Source organism: Zea mays, chromosome 5 (genome assembly GCF_902167145.1).
Source record: "Zea mays cultivar B73 chromosome 5, Zm-B73-REFERENCE-NAM-5.0, whole genome shotgun sequence".
NCBI classification, from domain to species: Eukaryota; Viridiplantae; Streptophyta; class Magnoliopsida; order Poales; family Poaceae; genus Zea; species Zea mays.
Window position 1 is genome coordinate 10107479 of NC_050100.1, and position 22373 is coordinate 10129851.

The window sequence follows — 22373 nt, forward strand, 5'->3', positions numbered from 1 at the left end:
CATCCCAGAAGTAGCTTCATCTCTTGAGCGTTGGAATCCGGTGTCGCTTCATCGTCGTGTATCCGAGTTGGAGGCAACTAATGCTGGTTAGTGCCCTTCTTCTTCTTCCTTGCCTTTATTCGTGGATTGTTTTACCTTCTGACCTCATTTCGTTTGATTTCCTCTTGATAGGAATGACTCGGCAGATTACAGTTCTTGAGGAAAAACATTCCCGAGATCAAGCTGAAATGGCTCAACGGTGTGCTGACTTCGAGGAGAAGTATTCTCAGAGCCAGACTGAACTGAATCAGGTCTCCGCTGCTTTGGATGACGCCAACGCTCTGAGTTCTTCTCTTCATGCTCGGCTTGACTCTGAAAAGGTAACTTACAAAACCGTGCTTCGCCTTATTACATGCTTGGATTCTGAATGAGTTGATTTTTGTTTGTTTGTAGGAAGAAAAACGTATCCTTGCTGCTTCTCGTGACAATCTGGACAGATTGTATCGAGACTCTAGCAACTCGCTAACCATCTTGGAGTGACCCGCCTCACGCAATTGATATCAGCAAAAGATGCCACCATCAAGGGACTCCGAGCTTCTAAGAAATCCATTGCTCAGGAGTTAGAAGCTGCTCAGCTGGCTGCTAGAGTTGCCGAAGAAACTGTTGTCACTCTCAAAGCTCAGCGTGATAAAGCCATGGACAAGGCTATTCAGGCGGGACGAATCTTGATGAGAAGACCCGGCGTGGTTGTCCCTGAAGACATAAAAGCCGATGTGAATGCTGCCCCCGATTCTTCGAATCGCCCTTCTTCGTCAGTCGTTCCTGAGAAAGACATTGGAAAATAGAGAAACATTTCGTGTGCTATGAGCGCGCGGTTAGCATGATCAAGTACTCGTTAGGGGTTATCAGCTTATCATTCGAATGATATGATCACTCTCTTATTGTATCAGAATTTATTAATTCACAAGTTTGTGGTAACGCTGCATGATGATTATGAAGTTTGTTTTCGGGATATGGAAGTCATCCCCTGAATTGCATAAGCGCGAGTATGTTGCACTGGCTTAAGCCATCGCTGACTTTTAGCCGATAGTTCCGTTGGTAGGGCATAGTGGTCACCCCGAATTAAGTAAGTGTGAGCATGTTGCACCGCCTTAAGTCGTTGCCGACTTAAGTCGATTGCTCCGTTTGTAGGGCATAGTGGTCACCCCGAATTAAGTAAGCGTGAGCATGTTGCACCGCCTTAAGTCGTTGCCGACTTAAGTCGATTGCTCCGTTTGTAGGGCATAGTGGTCACCCCGAATTAAGTAAGCGTGAGCATGTTGCACCGCCTTAAGTCGTTGCCGACTTAAGTCGATTGCTCCGTTTGTAGGGCATAGTGGTCACCCCGAATTAAGTAAGCGTGAGCATGTTGCACCGCCTTAAGTCGTTGCCGACTTAAGTCGATTGCTCCGTTTGTAGGGCATAGTGGTCACCCCGAATTAAGTAAGCGTGAGCATGTTGCACCGCCTTAAGTCGTTGCCGACTTAAGTCGATTGCTCCGTTTGTAGGGCATAGTGGTCACCCTGAATTAAGTAAGAATGCAAGTCAATCGTAAACGAGCCGAGTATCTTTGAAATCTCTCTTTATTGATGACGTATTTCCATTTTACAGAATGCATGGTCGCCCCAGCTGTTTTGAAATACAGCTAGGGGTAAAACTTTCTGAGGTGCTCTATGTTCCAGGAGTTCCCAACTTCTGTGCCATCCATCTGGGTGAGGCGATACGATCCGGGCCGAGTGACCTCTGCTACTATGAAAGGCCCTTCCCATAAGGGTGATAACTTGTGTCGTCCCTCCCCCGTTAGAATTCGGCGGAGGACGAGGTCTCCTATCGAAAAGAAACGTTGTCGCACAGCCTTGTCGTGATAGCGCCTTAGAGTCTGCTGGTACCGTGCTGATTGGATTACTGCATTCAGTCGTTCTTCCTCAAGTACATCAATATCCTCCAGCCTGGTGGCCTCGGCTTCTGCTATGCTTTCGAAGATCAATCTCGGCGCCCCAAACTTGAGATCAGCAGGTAGCACTGCCTCCGACCCATAGACCATGAAGAAAGGAGTGTTTCCATGCAGGGCTCGGCTAGGTTGGGTTCTCAGGCTCCAAACAACATAAGGCAGTTCTCTTATCCATTTTCCTGCGAATTTTTCATTCTTATCGAAGACCCTTTTCCTGAGTGCCTCCAATATCATTCCGTTGGCTCGCTCAACCTGCCCGTTGGCTCTTGGATGTGCTACAGATGCGTACTTGATCTGAATGCTCTTTTGCTCGCAGAAGTCAAAGAATTCTGAACTGGTGAAGTTGGATCCCAAGTCAGTGATGATACTGTTTGGTATCCCGAATCTGAATATTATGCTTTGTATGAATTCCACGGCTTTAGCAGAGGTTAAAGAAGCAATGGGCTGGAACTCTATCCATTTAGTGAATTTGTCAATCGCCACCAACACATGGGTATATCCTCCTTGAGCTTTCTTGAAAGGTCCAATCATATCCAGTCCCCAGCATGCGAAAGGCCAAGTTACTGGTATGGTTTGTAGCTGCTGTGCTGGCATGTGCTGTTGCTTTGACAGGTATTGGCAAGCTTCGCATCTCTGAACTAACTCGGCTGCGTCGTTCTTCGCCGTCGGCCAATAGAATCCTGACCTGAAAACCTTCCCGACTAGTGTTCTGGATGCTGCATGTACTCCACACTGCCCTGCATGGACTTCCTCCAGAAGTTGCTTCCCGGTGGACGGGAGAACGCACTTCATGAGGACGCCTGACGCGCCCCTCCTGTACAATACCTCCCCAATGAGTGTATAGTGACCTGATTGTCTGGCTATGCGTTCTGCCGAGTTCTTGTCATCTGGTTCTTCTTCATTCTTTATATACTTAATAATCGGTCGTCTCCAGTCATCAGAGTCTGACTCGGGTTGATCTATGATGTTGCATTCTTCTGTTTGATCCATTGAGATACTCGGCTGGAGAATTTCTTGCACGAAGACCCCGGGCGGGACCTGAGTCCGACCGGATCCGAGCTTGGACAGTACATCAGCCGCCGTGTTCCGATCTCTTTCTATATGATGAAACTCCAGACCCTCGAATTTATCTTCCAGCTTTCGGACGGCAGCCCAGTATTTTCCCATTGAATCACTTGAACAATCCCATTCCTTGTTTATCTGGCTGATGACTACCAGAGAATCTCCATATACCATCAATCTCTTGACGCCCAGTGACATGGCGATGTTTAATCTGTGTATCAAAGCTTCATACTCGGCTGCATTGTTAGAGGCCGGGAATAGCAACTGGAGAGCATACTTGAGGTGTTCGCCTCCAGGTGCAGTGAAGAGAATCCCTGCTCCTGCTCCGTGCAGCTTCAGCGAGCCATCAAAATACATTCGCCATACTTCTGCCGTTTCTGGATTGTCTGGTACTTGCTGTTCTGTCCATTCCGATACGAAATCAACTAGTGCTTGAGTTTTGATGGCAGTGCGAGGTCGGAACTCGATATCATGGGATCCCAACTCGCAAGCCCACTTGGCTATTCGGCCAATGGCTTCCTTGTTGTGAAGAATGTCCCCTATTGGAAAACCAGTAACTACTATGACTTTGTGGTCGTCAAAGTAGTGACGCAGCTTGCGGGCAGTTAGAAGTACTGCATATAATAGCTTCTGAACCTGAGGATACTTTTTCTTCGAGGGGCCTAGAACTTCACTGATGAAGTAAACAGGATGTTGTACTGGGTAGGCATGCCCTTCTTCTACTCGCTCGACTACCAACACAGTGCTTACCACGTGAGTCGTGCAAGAGATATACAGCAACAAATCTTCAGCCGGTTGAGTCGGCGTAGCTCGCCGGGGTGGTTTCAGTACTGGTGGTGTTGTCAAGAATTTCTTCAGTGCATCTAGAGCGTCTTGTGCTTCTGAAGTCCATTGAAACTTATCCACCTTCTTGAGTAGCTTGTAAAATGGCAAACCTTTTTCTCCCAGCCTGGATATAAATCTGCTCAGAGCTGCCATACATCCGGTGAGTCGTTGAACCTTCTTTTGTGACCGAGGAGCTTCCATCTTCATGATAGCTTCAATTTTATCTGGATTAGCTTCAATTCCCCGGTGGCTGACGATAAACCCGAGCAACTTTCCTGCTGGTACCCCGAAAACACATTTCTCAGGATTGAGCTTCCATCTATATCTTCTCAGGCTGTTGAAAACCAGCTGTAAATCTTCGATGAAATTTTCCGGGTTCTCTGTTTTGATCACCACATCATCTACGTAAGCCTCCACACGCTTGCCCCAGTGATCGGCTAAGCATGTTTGAATGGCTCTCTGATAAGTCGCTCTAGCGTTTTTGAGGCCGAACGACATGGAGGTATAACAGAAAGCACCAAACGGAGTGATGAACGCCGTTTTTTCCTCGTCTTCCTTTGCCAAACTAATCTGATGATACCCGGAGTAGCAATCTAAGAAAGACAGCACAGAACACCCAGCGGTGGAATCCACCACCTGATCTATCCTCGGGAGCCCGAAGGGATCCTTCGGACAGTGTTTGTTGAGATCAGTATAGTCGACGCACATGCGCCAATCCACTTTATTATTTTTGAGTACAAGAACAGGGTTGGCTAACCACTCGGGGTGTAATGCCTCTCTAATAAATCCAGCCGCGACCAAGCGAGCTAACTCGGCACGAATGGCCTCTCTCTTGTCGGGCGTGAAACGACGTAGCTTTTGCCGGATCGGCCTCGCCTGAGGATAGACCTTCAATTTGTGCTCGGCCAGTTCTCTTGGGACTCCCGGCATATCCGCAGGTTGCCATGCGAATACGTCTCGGTTATCTTGCAGGAACTGGACGAGCGCGCTTTCCTATTTGTCGTTCAAACTGGAGCTGATGATGGCCGTCTTGCGCTCATCAGCAAATCCCAGGTTGATTCGCTTGGTTTCTTCAGTCGGCCGCATAGAGGTCGCGGCCTGAGCTTCGTTTGCCGGAACTGCAAGGTCCTCCTCAGGCTTAGAGTTCGCCAGTGTAGAAGGAACCGTTGACGGCTTGGTGGTGAGGGCTGCTTGGATGGCCACTCGGAAACATTCTGCGGCGCCTTGGAAGTCGGCGCGCACAGTTATGATTCCTTGCGGTCCTGGCATCTTCAGTACCATGTATGTATAGTGCGGAATGGCCATGAATTTGGCCAGTCCCGGCCTCCCGATGATGGCGTTGTACCCGCAGTCGAAGTTCGCCACCTCGAACCTCAGGAACTCGGTTCTGTAATTCTCCGGAGTTCCGAAGGTGACCGGCATGTAGATGTGGCCCAGCGGGTATTCCCCTTCCGTCGGCACGATGCCAAAGAAAGGAGTGTCCGACTCGTGGAGCTCTTTGAGGTGAACTCCCAAGCCTTGGAGTGTCCGGGGGAAAGTGACGTTGATGCTGCTCCCCCCGTCCACTAGCACCTTCTTTACCCGGCTCTCTCGGATCACCGGATCGACGAGGAGCGGGTATTTGCCTGGATGGTCGAAGTTGAGCCATTGATCCTCCCGAGTGAAAGTAATTGGGTGCTCCGACCACCGGTATGGGGCGGGAGGGCCGGTGGTCGCCACCAATATCTGGCGATCGTTGAGCTTTTGTTGTCTTTTGTTCTCCTGTGACCCATGTCCGCCGAAGATGACGTTGACCTCCCTGTCAACGCGTGGGAAAGCTCCTCCTCCCCCCTCCTCCTGTTGATGGGGCTGTCGTGGTTCATCTGGTCCTCCCCTGGGCGGAGGAGGCGGTAGAGGTTGGAAGGGTCGGCCATGCCCGACGGAGTGCTTGAAGTCCCGGCAGTTACGAAGAGTGTGGCGCATGTCCTTGTGGTACGGGCACTGGGCGTCGAGGATGTCGTCCAGCGTGCGCTCGCCTCCACGAGGTCCTCCTCGGGCGCGAGAGGCGGGTGGTCCGGCGGCATGTACTTCCTCACGAGGCCTCTTCTCCCAGCGTTTGTCGGATGGTTGGTTCGCATCACGTCGTGGTGCTGCTGGTGTAGGCTTTGCTCCCCCGATGAGATCCTGGGCCCGCTCGTCGGCGGTGATGTAGAGGTCGGCTTCTCGGAACAGCTCCTCGGAGGTAGTCGGCGCCTTTTGTAGTATGGCTCGGACGAAAGCCGAGTCATTGGATCCTCTGTAGAAGTCCTCGATCACGGCCGCCTCCGTGACCTCGGGGATACGGTTTCTCATGGTCTGGAACCTTTTGAGGTACGACCGGAGAGTCTCGTCCCCCCGGCGCTTGATGGATTTGAGGTCCCATGGTTGCGCTGGTTTGTCGGAGAGGGACTGGAAGTTGGCGGTGAAACGTCGACTGAAGTCTCCCCAGTCGTCGATGCAGTGTCGGGGTAGATGTCGTAGCCACTGCAGCGCATCTTGCCCAAGGACGATGGGCAGATACGCGGTCATGATGTCCTCAGATGCCCCGGCAGCCCGAGCGGCGGTGGTGTAGACGGCTAGCCAACCCCCTGGATCCTGCTTAGGCTCATATTTGTCGACATTGGATACCTTGAAGTTGGGAGGCCATTGGATGGCCCTAAGGCGCGGAGTAAGAGCGGATACTCCGCACGTGTCCTCCTGTCGTCGGGGACGACGTCTGTCCCGGGGAGGGGAGTGGTGGTTGTGGTTCCTCGACCGTCCCCGGGTGGTACCGCCAGTTGAAGTTGTTGCCGACTCAGTCCTGGTGGCCTGGCTTTGAGTCGGGAAACCATGATCTCGGTCATACTCCTCCCGACGGCGAATTTTGTTTTCATGCCGCCGTTCGCGCGAAGCGTTGATAGAGCTTCGCGCGTCTCAGCGACTGTTGATGGCGTGTCGTAGGTCGTTCGGCGGGTGAGCGAGCGGTAGAAGATGGTTGGCCGCCTGAGTGAATAGTCGCCGGTATCCTTCGGCGTCGGGAGTCCGAGGGAGTCCATCAGCTATCCGAGCTAGTACGCCTCCGACTTCGCTTGGCGTGTTCATAGCTCGGGCGAAGTCGGGGTTCAGGTTGCGCCCGAAGAGCGGATTCTCCTGGCGTTGCCTCGCATCTTGCTCGGCTTGCTCCTGAGTCCGTCGGCGATCACGTCGTCGGGAGTTCCTTCGTTCTCTGAAGACGCGTTCCTCCGGAGTTTCTCCTATCTTCGAGACCTCGTCTCGCGAGACAGGCTGCTCCGGATCCCGTTCTCCGGCCGCGTGGTGTCGTCGAACGTTCCTGCGTCGGTTCCTCCGTCGGCGGGATTCTCGTTGAGGTGGTTCTTCTCCGGGCGCGGTTGGTTCGTCGTCAGAGACGGCGGGCGACTCCACTCTCCCGATGAAGAGGACGTCAGGGTAGAATGGTGCTGCTGTCGCGGCGACTTTCTTTCCGTTCTCCTTTGAGGCCAGAGGAACAGGAAGAATGACTTGCCTTTCCTTGGTCTCCTTCTTCCTTGCGATCCGTGTCCATTCTTTCGTCGGGGAAGTAGACAGCGGAGTCTTCCGGGTTAGCGAGCTTCCAGCTCCAGCCTTTCCGGAGACGATCTTTTTCCGAAGAGCTGGAGGTAGCGTCTTTCCAGCATTTTCGGAGTTCGTTGGAGGAGACTTCTTTTCCGGCAGATCTGCGATGCGGTGTAGAATTCCCTCTTCATCCGCTACAGATGAGATTGTCCCGAAGCAGAATACAGATCCGGGACGCACGGTGATCTTGCTGTGGAAGGTGACGACCATTGAGCTAGCTTGGATCGTCGACACACCCCCTACCTGGCGCGCCAGCTGTCGGTGTTTTGGGTCCGACCGCACACCCGGGGTTACCCCTCAAGGTGTTTTTAGGAGTAGGACGGTGTCAACGACTGTAGCAAAATGGTTCGTGCCGATCGCACGAGGGACAGTAGACAAGATTTGCAGGTTCGGGCCGCTTAGAGATGCGTAACACCCTACGTCCTGATGAGTATTCGAGTGTGGTTACAAGAGGGCTCTCTGGATTGAAGGCACAGAGAGTTTACGTGGGTGGCTAAGTAAAATAGGGTCGATCGTTCTGAAGGGGTGCCCCCTAGGCCTTATATACTCGACCGTGGGGCAGTACACGTGGATATGATAACAACAAGTAGCTGAAAGATAGTGAACCTCTTGAGTTTATCCCTATGTAACCCTTGCCGACTTATCCTCGCATGGCTCTGTTGCATGGGGGCTTTAGCGCGGGAAAGTCGGGTCTCTGTTGCGATTTACTCGTTCGACGTTGTGGGCCGTCCGGGTTTGCATCAATCCGGCCTTACGTCTTCTCTGCTTTGTTGATTGTTTTTCCTCCGGCCCACGAAGGAATGGCCTTACAATTTATTGGGCGCTTGGGCCTTTCGTGAGGTCTTTTACTTCTTTAGTGGACCCGGGGAATATCTATCCCCCACAGTCACAACTCAAACGACCCCTATATATGATGATTTGACTCTTGTGGTGAATTTGGACGATTCGATGGATTACAATGTATTTGTGATGGAACTATGAGTTTGTGTTAGATTGTAATGGACTTGTAAGGTATTTTGGTGACATGTGATGTATTTGTGAGGAATTGTGGCAACTTGTGATATTTTGTGTTGAATGTGTGTAATCCTGGAATTCCTGTTTCTGTCATATTATTGTGATTATATTGTTATTGAAATTGATGTTGATTTTACATTTATTTCATATTTTTTCTCTGAAATTACTTAGTTTTGGCGGCCATGTGTAGGCCTCCGAAAATAAGACCGGTTATTTTCGGCTGCCCGATAGGATACCACCTAAAATTGCTTATTTTCGGTGGTCTGGTTCTGGCCGCCGAAAATTAATATTTATTTTTAGTTTTTTTTGCGGTCAGATGCCGCCAAAAATAGATCAGATGTCGATGAAAATAAGCCATTTTCGGTGACATCTAGCCGCCGATGCCGCCTAAAATGCTCCTGTGTCCTGTAATGACCGGATGCCATGTACTACATTAACATCTTGTTCAGAAAACTAATCATTGGAGAGGTAACACGGTACGTCTACTGCAGTGAAAAAATTGGCACCGACACCTCCGGGTGCCCCCATAATATATAGAGAGAGGCCATATTACTAAACACCGCCCGCATCCTTTATAGTTTATAGTAGTAACCCCTCGTCCTAGCGCTAAAGGCGCGTCATCAGTAATATCTCTTGTAACCCCTCTCTTAACAAAGTTCGTGCTCCAATATATTAGTAACTAGTGCGTTACGCGCGCGCCTGCGCGCGTAATTTTTTTTTATACCAACAACGCAGTAGCAATAGTACTACAAATTTAGATTACAATAAGTAGCAAGTTACATTGAACTAGCATAATTTAGTGTCCAGTAATAGTGTATCTGCAGAATTTACATAGGCAAGTATAGTTGTACAAAGGTTCCAACAGGGGAGTCATATGTACATAAAAGTCTACTAACCAGAAGTGACATAGTTTTCCTTGGATACACACATAGTTGTAGAAAGGCTTCAACATCAGGTTAATATATACATAAAAGTTTTGTGACCAAAAGTGATGGAGCCTTTTTATGTGTGCAAGGTGCAAATGAGTCTGTTGATCAAAAGTGGCCTAGCTTTTCTTGCATAGACACCGTTTTAGGAAGGTTTAAACACCATACTAATATGTACATAAAAGTCTCAGGGCCAAAAGTGATAGAACCTCATACCTGTATATAAATGAGAGTAGTATGTTAGTATAGACAACACTAAAGATTTTAATGCAATATCAGGATTATATAAGAAAGAACATTATTTGAAATGATAGAAACAGTAACATACTATATGTCTATTTTCTCTTTCCCTTTGATCACGGCAAGCAGGTACTAAGTCAGTTAAAGTGTTTGTCGAATAAGGTATATGAGTAGGCTAATAATCTAACACATTGTTATAATTTTATAACACAAGAACTAAAGAAGTGTCGTTTTTGCAGCGTCCACCATACTTTTAGCTGGGTAAAAAGTATGGCAGACTTTGTACATGAAGTAGTGATAATCACCATATTTTAAAAAGCGACTAAAATGTTTGCTTGGAACACCAGTGTAGACTGAAGCTTAACATGCAACGATTCACTTTATTTGAAAAAAAAGGTTCCAACCAGATCTAACCTAGTAGAAACTGTTGTGTTAGATAATTAAGGTATTGTTTGGAAGCAACGTAGTTTTAAAGAAACCAGTTTTTATTTTATTAGGTAGGAGAGCCTAGCTTCTTGGTTTAAGAAACTCTGAATTCAATTTGGATAAACTGGTATGTTTGGAACTGCATCAGTCTCTATAAACCATTTTTTTCAAACTAGGTGGTTCCAAACAAATCCCAAATTCTGTTGTTTGATTAGTTGAGCAGATGTGCAGAATGTTTATTAAGACTAGGATTGCGTGATAGTACAGCTAGTGTATTTTGGAGCATTGATCATGACCAACTATCCAATGCAGCATTTTATACAGGAAAAGTGAACTGCTACAGATTGAAGAGCATGAACTGATCATCAGGCAACAATTTGAATCACAGGCGGAGCCAAAAAACTTCATGAACAGACCAGCACAATGTATCAGCATATCAAAGCAACAAAGGATCAGAAACAAACCATCAAAGATTCTATTTTGATCCATGCGTGAGCAAGGAAAAAATTAAGGCCCAAAACAAACCATCCAACATTCTATGACCATTGATCCGGAAGCATAGTTGAACTACAGACTAAATAGACAAGAGGGAGGCTTTTGTTCGAAAGGGGCAGTACAGATTATTGTTCATGGCAAACCTATGGTCAATCATCAGAGGTTGTAATCTGAAGACAGACATTATGCATTGTCAGGTGCTCCAAGTTTTAGTTTGTCCATGTATGAAATTGAGTATATACTTATACAATCTGAGAGCCTGACTTGGAAGATGAAATGGGTACATGAGCCATACGGCCATACGAAAGAGACCAGCTTTCAGCTTTGAACTATGTAAATATGTTTGATTTCGTTCTTTTGAACTTTGTAATTTTGACACCTATCTGTCAGTGAGCTTCCAAGAGGGTTTGAATGGTAGCCTGAGCCCCATAGGTCAGAAGCGTAGGAAGCACTGACGAGAGATGGTATAAGCCCAGAGCAGGAACAAAGGAAAGGCTGGGTTATTGACTACTAAAGCCCTAGTGGTGTTACTCCAGTTTGGTGAAATGCAGATTTCCAATAACTTTCCATAGAATTGATACTTTTTTTAGAATGGTAAGCTGACTCATCAGGAATTTGCGAGCACAGAAACTAAGGAAATGGGTCGAAAAGCTAAAACCATGTAAATTCTAAGTATTGGAAAAAAAAGTTTGAAGAACATAGACACTTAATTAATTGGCTAAGTAAATGGTGCCATACCTTGATGTATTTCATGATGGACTAACTGTTGTCATTCTTTGAACATGTAGAATCTGGCATACGTTGGCTAACCTGGGTGTGCTTCATCCTGCATGTAGTGTATTATATTAATATGGAATAAAAGTTGTAGTTGTAAGCTTAAAAGGCATGCTTTGTTTTTATTGTATAACTAATGTGTTTCCATACATACTTTTTGGGTGGTGATGATAATTCATTCTTGGTCAGTTGATCTGTATATTCGTCAACATTCTGTGACTAAAAGAAAAGGTGTAAGTTATATGAGATAATAACATATTTAGGATAACTTTAACAATAATTTGTAAGCTACATTCAATCATTGTATTCTATATTTCAATATAGAAGGAGTGAAAAGCTACATACTGATCTGTATAACCTTTGTCCAAAATCCCAATCAGAACTTGAGGTATTGAATGTACTATGTCAGTATTTGTAGCATAGGTATATTAATGTTCAGCCTCTTGTCGTTAGATAAGAGGATACAGGAGACAGTATGTGCATGTAACTGTAATTTGCAGGAGTATTCAGATTTTTAAGTTTCAATGAATACTTATTCAGAGCAATCACATTGTTTGCATTTCTCAAATTGTAAATAAGCAGAGGATAAAGAAAAGATAGTGATTCACACAACATTGGGTGCAGAATAGAGATTTAATACAATGGATAAAATCGGATCGTATAAAAGATGATCTATGTTTAAATTACAAACAACTGAAGTGTAAGAATAAATAAACTTAGCTCATGATCTAATGTATGATAATCAAGAACATCCATGGTAACCTCTGATTGTTGTAGGTTTTCATAAGATATATGACAAGGCAACATCTTTACATGAGACAGTATGTGCATGTAATTCTCATTTGCAGTAGCATTCAGATTTTTAAGTTTCAGTGAATATTTCTGCAGAGTAATCACATTGTTTGCATTTCTCAAACTGTAAATAAGCAGAGGATAAAGAAAATCTCTTATCATTGGATCTTAGAATATTGATTTTCCATACCACTAGCAGCATTAATAATTTGAAATATATGATTACTGAGTATATGGCAGGGCAAAGCTATGTATATAGGCAAACCATTCACAACATGGATGAACCATGACAAGGCAATGGTTTTATCAAGAAGTTAAATGTCCTAAGCAACTAATCATTGTTTATAGCAGTCTTACAACATAAGCTAATATTATAAGTGCATGGAAATTACCTCTGAATTCTTGGATGCGTCGCAATACTGTAAGCGTCGGACCTATCAAATATGTTTTAATATGTTACGTATTTTCGAGATGGTTTACAGAAAATTGAATACATTATTATGCAAGAAGTTTTATACCGTGTTTTCCTGTCTAGCTGAAGTGGATAGTTTAGCAAATGATGTTGCTAGAGAATCCTGCGTGGCCGTAGATTCAAATATATCATCTTGTGTAAGTAGCTGTTCTTGAGGGTAGTTGAGCACTGTAGGTGGTACTGAGGTTTGTCTTCCATGATTTGTTAGCACATATAGGATAGAAAAGACTCTGTTTGTCACTGAGAATGCCGACATATTAAGGGTGACTACAAAGGTAAATTTCAAAGATACAATGGCGGCTAGATCTGGTGGGAAACCCTGAGAAGTCATAGTTGCTGTAATAAGAGTATCACATGGTTTCCCTACTATTCGCTTGGCTATGGTATCGAAATAGAAGAACTCAGCCTCACTTGTTCCATCAGTGACAACGAAGCTGAGTTTATAGCTGCCAAGTGAATGTGTTAGCATTACGTAAACAAATCATAGGAGATAAAATGTGTATGTTTACGCTTACCTAAACTTTACGTCTGTACAGCCACATGATGTGCAGCGGTATCCACTGGAGGTTTGAGGCGAAGATTTTCTGCATTTGGTGCAAGCTGGAAACCACCATTTGTTATCTTGTATGAGTCGTGATATAGTGGCGGTGCATTTAAACCCTTGTGGCTGCATCATATAAGACAAGAATAGTATTATAAATATAATAATTTAATTTTTTATGAATTAAAAAAGTGGAACAGGAAAGGATTGACAATAATTACAGGGAACATATCTGGATCCATTTCAAGTAGTTCTTGGATAGTTTTGTCTTCGATATTTGGTTTTTGAGAAACTTCACATTTTTCTTCTGCTATTGTGGGTCTAATCAGTTGGAGGTCGCTGCTTTGTAACCTTCAGGTAATATGATGTTATGCATCAGATAAATGTTCGTAAACTTTCATCCCCTCTATCCTTTTTTCATTTTATTAGTTCATTATGGAGTATATGTGAATTTGATAAATGTTCGTAAACTTTCATCCCCTCTATCCTTTTTTCATTTTATTAGTTCATTATGGAGTATATGTGAATTTGTGAGTAAAAGTGGCTATAAAAAATATTGTAGTATTATAACCTTTCTATAAAAAAATCAATGGTGGTAAAATATTATATTGGAACAATTAACTGCAGGCATAAATTACTTATTTGAAATACGTGTATGGAGTGAAAAAAACGAAATTATGGAGTGTTCTAAACTTCTGAGTTTTCTAATTATTCTGTCTTACTTGATGTAGTATTCCTGTGCCTCAGGAATGTTTGGATTGAAGTACCATGTAGTTGCTGTGGTGCTGCTTAGATATGATTGGCCTATGTAACAAATAACACATTTGTTAGATTTTTTGTATATATAAACAATGTAGACATTTCTTTCAACTATTTTAAAACATACCCTTGAATTGCTTAGCTAAGCATCCAACAAACATTATGACAATAGGTTTATTATTGCTTTCATTGCAGACATTGTCAATAGAGAAACCTGATGCTTGATCTCCCCAAAGCGTAATTTTTAGAGAGGCATCACTGAATAGGGAAAAAAAGAATAACATAGTCAATTATAATCACACTATATATTGTAAGGCTTATAATGGAAAAGGTATTGTAGGATTTGATACATTATTTGTGGTGCAAGATAATAGCAACAGTACATAGCTAAAAAATATGTCGGTACCTTATATCTTTGATGAAGATATCCCTGACGATGCTTGAATTGTTGTAACCAGCTACATGTGGAGCGCCAATTTGTGTCAGCATTCCAATGACATCTGTGTTGTTGGTTTAGTAAGTTTTTTTTTAAATGGATAACATACTTCACCTAGCATCAGTGGCATAATAATGCTGTAGTAAAATATTTCTTACCGATCAAGTAGTTTCTGTTGTCGACGTTTTCTTCTACCTTTTCAAAAGAAGTGAGGTTGTATATATATATTGGAAAGATATGAGGTGGATCATTAACCACTTTGGCTTGAGTGTAAAGAGTAAACTGTATCATCAGGTTGTTGTGAACAGGTTTGAAATAGCCTCGGGAAGGCATAACGCGAAAGTGCCTAATTTCATATACTTTATCAATCTGGATCAGTGAGCCCTTTTCAATGGCTAAGGCTGCTGGAATCTCAGCGTGGATGGCTGTTCCCTGCCATTAAAAAAATGGAGTTTGAAGACCATGAAGAACATGTTTGGTAGATTGAATTGAAGAAGTGCATCAACTATGAAATAAGAAAAGGTGAGAAAAAAACTATATATGGACATTTTGGTAAATAAATTTGTGTAACAAGGTGCTCATATTTTTTTTACAAAATTGCATTATGAACTGTAAGTTACATGTAAAGATGCATCAAATGGCACGCAAAGAACCTCTCCATGTGCATTTCAGATGGTTGGGACAGATTTTGTTAAAAGTTTGATAACCATAATGTATATTTTGGGGAGAGGCATCACCTTAAAAAAATATAATTACCTAAAAAGGAAATAGCAAACAGTAACTGCCAATTCATTTAACAGATTTGCAGCCTAGTTGTTCTTAATTACATAATCTTAATAAGAGTGTAAATGTATGTAAAAGCGCGTGGAAAACAGGATTGGTACCATGTGTAATATAATATGTATTTACAAAGTGGGTATAGTATGTTGTACGCTGTAAAGTGTATACATTTGAAATACCTAATAGAGTCAACTGTATGGAATGAAAAGAATAAAAAAAAGAGAGAGAAGGTATATGGATGTTTTAATGTTTTTTTCCAAATAATTTGAGTACTAATAATTTTGAAGAAAACATTTTTTTCTTTTGTAATTATTTCATGATGTACAACGCACAATAATTAGAGCAGTACCTGCTCATCAGCTAAAATCAAATTGATATGGCGTAGAGGACCGTCATTTGTTGCACCACGGAACTCCAATTTTCTGATGACACGGACTCTTATCACAACATTTATCTTCTGAGGATTTAGCTCTGTGATAGGTGTGAACAGCATTGCTAATTGTTGTACCTGCAAATAATGAGACGGGATCGTTTAGTAACTTGTTACTAACATGGAACAATGGTTACAAATCTTTAATATGCAGGATTTATGAAGAAATTGCTTATATGTAGCGTGGAAAACATACCTATTCAAGATATATTAATTTATCTGTACATGTTTAGATGTACACAATTTTTTTTCTATATGGATATATAATAAGGAAATGCACGAAGATACATGAGGTTAAGAAATACGACTTGCTATCCATCAATGCCTTGTATAGTAATACGTGTGAAGACCTCTTTGTACACTATGTTTCGAGTCTTAGTACTGCAATTGCCTGAATCATCTTCGATAAGGATAAAAAGACCATTTTGTGATGTAACTCTTGATATTGCAACATATAATTGTCCATGTGTGAAAACTGGTTTCTTCAGATATACCCCAACTTTTGAAAGTGTTTGTCCTTGGCTCTTATTAATTGTCATTGCATAGCATACCTTTATAGGGTATTGGCGTCTTTGTAGAACAAATGGCCATCTTGTATTCTTTAATGTCAATGATATACGAGGTATTATCACAATTTTTGATTTATGAGTACCTGTCATTATCTGACCTTCAATAACTTTGTCACCCAAAGATGTTATAATTAATCTTGTACCGTTGCATAGACCTTCTGATTGGTTCAGATTTCTGAAAAGCATAATTGGTGTACCCTTTTTTAGGACTATTCGATGTTGTGGAAAGTTATTTCCATTCAATGTATTCAAAAATTCAACAGGATATAAAAGGTCATAAGATTCATGAGTATTGGGAGCTTTGATGACTTTGTCGCAGCTTAAATACTCTTTTGTCTCTTCAGGGATAAGAGACACAATGTATTCATTTATGGAATCAACTATATCATTAGTAGGAGTCAATATGACACGATCTTTCAAATACTCAAGCTGCATATAACTTTTATTTAGATCATCATAAATTTTATCAAATATGCAAGTGATTTTGTCACCTTGTGGCAACAAGAGTAGTTCATGGGGTATTTCTATCCATGTTGGTTCATCCTCGCCTTCTTGTGTTGTAGCATTTATTTTGCCTTCTCCGACATCAAGCATCCATTTACTGAATTGGGATAGTTTTTCTTGTTCTTCATGTGTCAAGGTTGTTCCTGAAAGCCTCATATTCCGAGTAAGATGTAGGATGCGTACATGAGACCAAAGGGGAGAGTTTATTATTGCTGCATTAACGATTTCTGAACGGCTCCCGCCTTCAATTACAGGTAATGTTTGTCTGAGGTCTCCTCCCAGAACAATAACTTTTCCGCCAAAAGGTAAATCTCTTGCTGGTGGTGATGAAGTAGCCAAGATATCACGAAATGATCTGTCTAATGCTTCAAAGGCAAATCTATGTGTCATCAATGCTTCATCCCATATTACTAAAGATGCAGCTTGCACCAATTGGCAGAGCATCGTGCCACATTTAATATCACAAACTGTTGTTTCATCTAGTTCACATGGAATTTTGAAGCGAGAGTGTGCTGTTCGTCCTCCTGGTAGAAGTAATGAAGCCACACCAGAGGAAGCCACAGATAAAACAATTTGTTTGCGACTGCGTAAAAATGTTATGATAGAGTTCCATAAATATGTTTTACCTGTGCCACCGTATCCTGATACGAAAAAAAAACCTGGTTTGTTTGATAAAACAGTTTCTGTAATAGCTGTGAAAGCATATAATTGTTCACTGTTTAATCCTGAAACTAAGATTTCAGATTCAGTCTGCATAGTGTCAATGTCATATGATAGTTCATCATCGATAAAACGATTTGAATTCACCTGATTATATGAATCAGATCTATTTGGTAAATTGAAATCTTGTATACGACTTCCTCTTCGACTGAATAAAGTTGTGAGCTCTTCTATCAATTTATTTTTAAGCGCCTCATCACTCATCCGGTAGGATGGATGGTTAAGCAGTTGTCTTGCGTTATACTGGATATCATCAGCAAGTAATTTCCAGACTTTTTCAAAGAACGAGAATTCATCGCCTACTTCACAGAAAAGGAGCATTGTGACAAAAAGATGGCGAAGCTGACTGGATGTTGCCCAGGATGCGGCCTCATCAAAGGCATTGTACCACTCCTGATCATCCTCAAGTAGTCCATGAGTTTTACATGCCTCTTTGAAAGTCGGGTGTAAAACATTATTGTATGTTCGTAAAGATTCATAGTTTTGAGCTCCTTTGACAACCATTAGAAGCATTCTAAGATAATATCTTTCACCCGCCGATGGATGTACAAAATGAATGCGGCCTATGCTACCGTGTCTATGTCTTTGTTCCCATGATCTCTTTTTTTCGTCCCATCTCCATTCAGACGGAAAATCAGTGTAAGTTAGGGATCGCGCACTCTCATGTACTTGGTTAGCGACAAACCACTCAGTTAGCATTGTTCGACGTAGGTATTCCTGTGATAAAATATGTGACATGTTGTTGTTGGCATGATATGTGATGTAATTCTCATTAGGCAAATGTACCGGCAGTCTGGTAACAGGAGGGAAGTGTCTATGAATTTCAAAGCCGAAAATCCTCCAACATGAATCATATGGACAAATAAATCTAGCATCTAGATATTCCTTGACCTCATTCCTTGTGTTTGTTTCTTCGTCAACAGGAGTGTCTTGGCCATCTAAAACTCGTTGTAGGTATAATTTGCTGCAATCAGGACCTTTGGTAACATACTTGAAAAGATATTTTATGAATATACTTTTGTTACACCACTCTACATTGATGTGCGCCTGATATTTCTTGAGTAATGTCATGTTGTAAGGAACGATCCACCTGTTGTTTAATTTGGTGTTTGATTTGATGACAAATCTAGCATTGCTTACTCTTCTATAAACTGCAAATCCATTTGTGTCAACAACAGTTTCAGTTTGAAACAGTTTAGGATAGTGTTTGGAACAGTGGTTTCTTTTCATACAGGGTGAGTTATGATTATAGGATCCACATGGTCCATGAACCATATGCTCAGCAAGCAATGCGTATCCTAATGGATCATTGGCAGGATCTGGTATTTCAGCAGTGATAAAAGAGTTTATAAATTCAGTTGTTGGTTGCATAGTGTCAGTTGAAACCCAAAAAATAATGTGTGCATGAGGCAATCCACGTTTCTGAAATTCTACCGTGTGCAGAACTGCATGTTTTGACAATAAGGTTATTAAGAAGTGTAGAAATATTTGGTCAAGAAGAATCTAATACTACAAACAAAATGTATTACAAGGGACTAATTGTTGGATGTATTTTTTCAGCAGTGATGAAAGAGCATATAAATTTAGTCGTTTGTCTTATAGTGTTAGTTGATACCTAGAAGATTACGTGTGCGTAAGGCAAGACATGTTTATGAAAATACACATTGTGCAGAAACACGTGTACTGACAATAAAACTCATAAGAAGAGTAAAAATAAAACTAATAGGAGGAGTAAAATTGTTTGGTAAAGGATAACTAATCACTGTAAATGTGCGTTATGAAGCCATCTGTTTGTTATTATTAAAGATACTATGTATATGGAAACCATGAATGCTTTTTATAGCTTACATGCATGTTTTCTCCTTTTATGGTCTTGTTTTTTTTTGGACAAATCTATTTTTAAAAGTTAAGTTAGAAGTTTTATGCTTTATTACAAGCTGTTGATTGTAGTATTAAGTAAAACAAAGTATGAACAATACAGTATCAATAAGCATTTAAACTATTATGGAATTTTCTCTCTCTCTCTCTCTCTCTCTCTCTCTCTCTCTTTTAAGAATAAACAATATTTGTTGCAAGGTTATTTTGAAAAGGGATACATAGTTGTAATCAATATTTGTGTTGAACACATTTCCTTACTATTAAAGCAGTAAGGAAAACTGCTCCTACGATTATAGAGTTGCATGTAGCAAACCACCCCACACTAAAAAAATGTCGCAACAACGCAATCAACAGTAAATAAGTTGTTGTGTTTGTGTTTTCATAAACAAAAGTAATGCACATCATTCATAGTTTTGACAAGCAAAAGTAATTTATATTTAATATTATCTAAATTGGTAGCAGAATTTACACGTATGCGCTATTTTTACGTAATACAATAAACATAAAAAAAATATGTGAAGGTATACTACAAATACGGTAGAACCATAAATAAAAACAGATTCCTGTAAATGTAGGTAGGGAAATGGGCAAGAGGGAAAGAAAAAAAAAAGGAAAAAGGGAAAAAAAATCGAACTGGATTAGCAATGATAAATAGTTTCGTCATAGAAAACATAGTAAAATGTATTTGCACCTGCTTTGCAAGGGCCAAATATGTTACCATCTTTAATATCCTGTAACAACTCTTCTAATTTCATATGAAATACTCTTACAGGAATATCAGGTGCATCTGAAGATTTCTGGCCAGAGTGTTGAAGACCATCTATAATTTCAGGCCACTTTGCATTGCATGTAAATGTTACAAAAAAGTCGGGTGGACCATGGACTCTGCAGATGGCTATGCTATCATGGTAATTTTGTATCATATATCGTCGTCCACCAATGTGTGATGCCGGAAGTACGATTGTTTTTCCCATTTCGTCACCGTTTATGCAGCCTCTACTAACAGCATCTGATATGCCTTGAAGATTTTCCATTCGTAATTTATCTTGATTGTTTAGAATATACATAAGTCTATTTTCATCAATACAGGCACGAGCATCGACCTTAGCCTGGTTTGATAGTGTACCATAAGATAGAAATGGATTTGGCTGGCCAACCTTGTAATGAAATTGATAGCAATAGTATTCTTGCATGGTTATATGAGCCCTTGAATTTGTTCCTCTAACCCTTGTATCACTATAAGCAACACCAACTTGGAATCCACGCTCTCCATATGGAAACAAAAGTGGATATTGGAGAGCCATATATGCTGGATGCAATGATGAAATACGCCTCAATTCCGAATTTCTTGTCTCTATAATAATGTCTCGTTTGAAGGTATCAAGTGAGAAATCACCAATAACAAGCATGGCTAAATCATCGGTTGTTGGCATATTGTACTGCACAGGATCTCCTTCTCTAGCCCCAATAATTCTGATGATAAATTCTTCATTTGTGTGTTCATTAAGCCTTTCACTGGCAAGCCTAAATTTCTTAGCAAAGGGATTGTGCTCGTCCAACATTTTTAATAATTCTTGTACAATATCTTGTCTTATAGAAGAGGTAGGACCATCAGCAGCGGATAGAGAGTTTATTCGATTGTTGACCTCATGTGCTGTATCATACACATAAAGCTGAAGAAATTTAGGAGGCTGGTCGTTTACTGGCAGTAATGATCCTATTCGATGGTGGACTTGACCGCATATCTTAAAGATTGGAGGACCATGACCATCATTCACTGACCTATCAATATGAGCTCCCATAGATGTGAATGCAAACAAGCAATTATACTGCCTGATATTTTGCATGAAGGATTTAGATATCGAATCGCCATCAAACCGGGCTAGTGATAACAATGGTTCAGGTCTAGGGCTGTAAGGAGGAAGACGGACTTTGCCGCCTTTGCAACAATTATTGTAAACAATTGATCGATTTCCACTTGACGATCCTATTCTTTCATTATACCAGAAAAGAGCAGAACAGTGGGTGCATTGGTAGCATGGCGGTCCATAGTAAGATCGAGCATGGTAAGAAGCTGCATTTCGTTTACACAAAGTAGTATTAGCAAATATTTTTTAAAAGAATTATTTTAAAAAAAATTCCCTTTGTTCCCGTCCATCTTTATGTTCAAATTTATAAACTCTTTTAGGTGCAGTTTTCACCATCTTTTTTATTCAAATCCGTAAATTTTGTTTAGGTGTAGCTAGTAAGTACAGTTTGTCTAAAAAATGGGTTACATCCAGAATTGGACATACCTTTGAGTGCTTCAACAAATTTTGGGTCGAAGTGACCACATTGTAATGTTGAGGCTTGCTGAGAGGATGCGAATGCACCTAAAATAGTATATCTATATTTTTAGAACTAGGTACCTATATGGTCTCCCTTTTTAAAAAATTAAAAATAAAAGGGTAGATGGTCACGCTACCGGAGGATATTAACCTTCTCTCATTCAACAATTGTCTACGTATGCGACGAGCTTCCACAGGAGGTACAGACGATGGGGCGCAACATGTACTGATTTGTTCTGGCATGATAAATTGTTGTATGAGCATAACAATCCATGGATGATACCTTTTTCCCGTTTAGATTTGGGTGATGTATGTAGACAGGGTACGAAGGCGCTTACTCCTCTTCCTTGTGATGTTTGAAACAGCATGTTCCATTTTGGATCAGCGATATTAATTTTTACACATTAATAATGTAGCAAATTGGAACATTTCACGTTTTAAACCTACGTTTTTTAATAATATGTAAGTATATATACGTAGATCAAGTATATAGTGATCTTTCGGTATATAAATATATATATATATATACTGTTGTACCAGCAAAACAAGGAATACATGCAGTGTTTAATAATTCTAACGAAAAAAATAGAATCACAATTGTATAGGAACACATGCAATGTTTCATAATTTAAACGAAAAAATGGAGTTGCAATTGTACATATGTGCATGAACTGGAATATTGGATAATATTGATGGTGAAGTATCAAAGTGTGTACAAAGTACCTGGTTGATGAGTCACTGGACGTGAGATGACCTGATAAGATTAGTGAGACTGAACTTGTTGACACGGGCTATGATTTCGAACTCCAGTTTATCCTGGTCTGT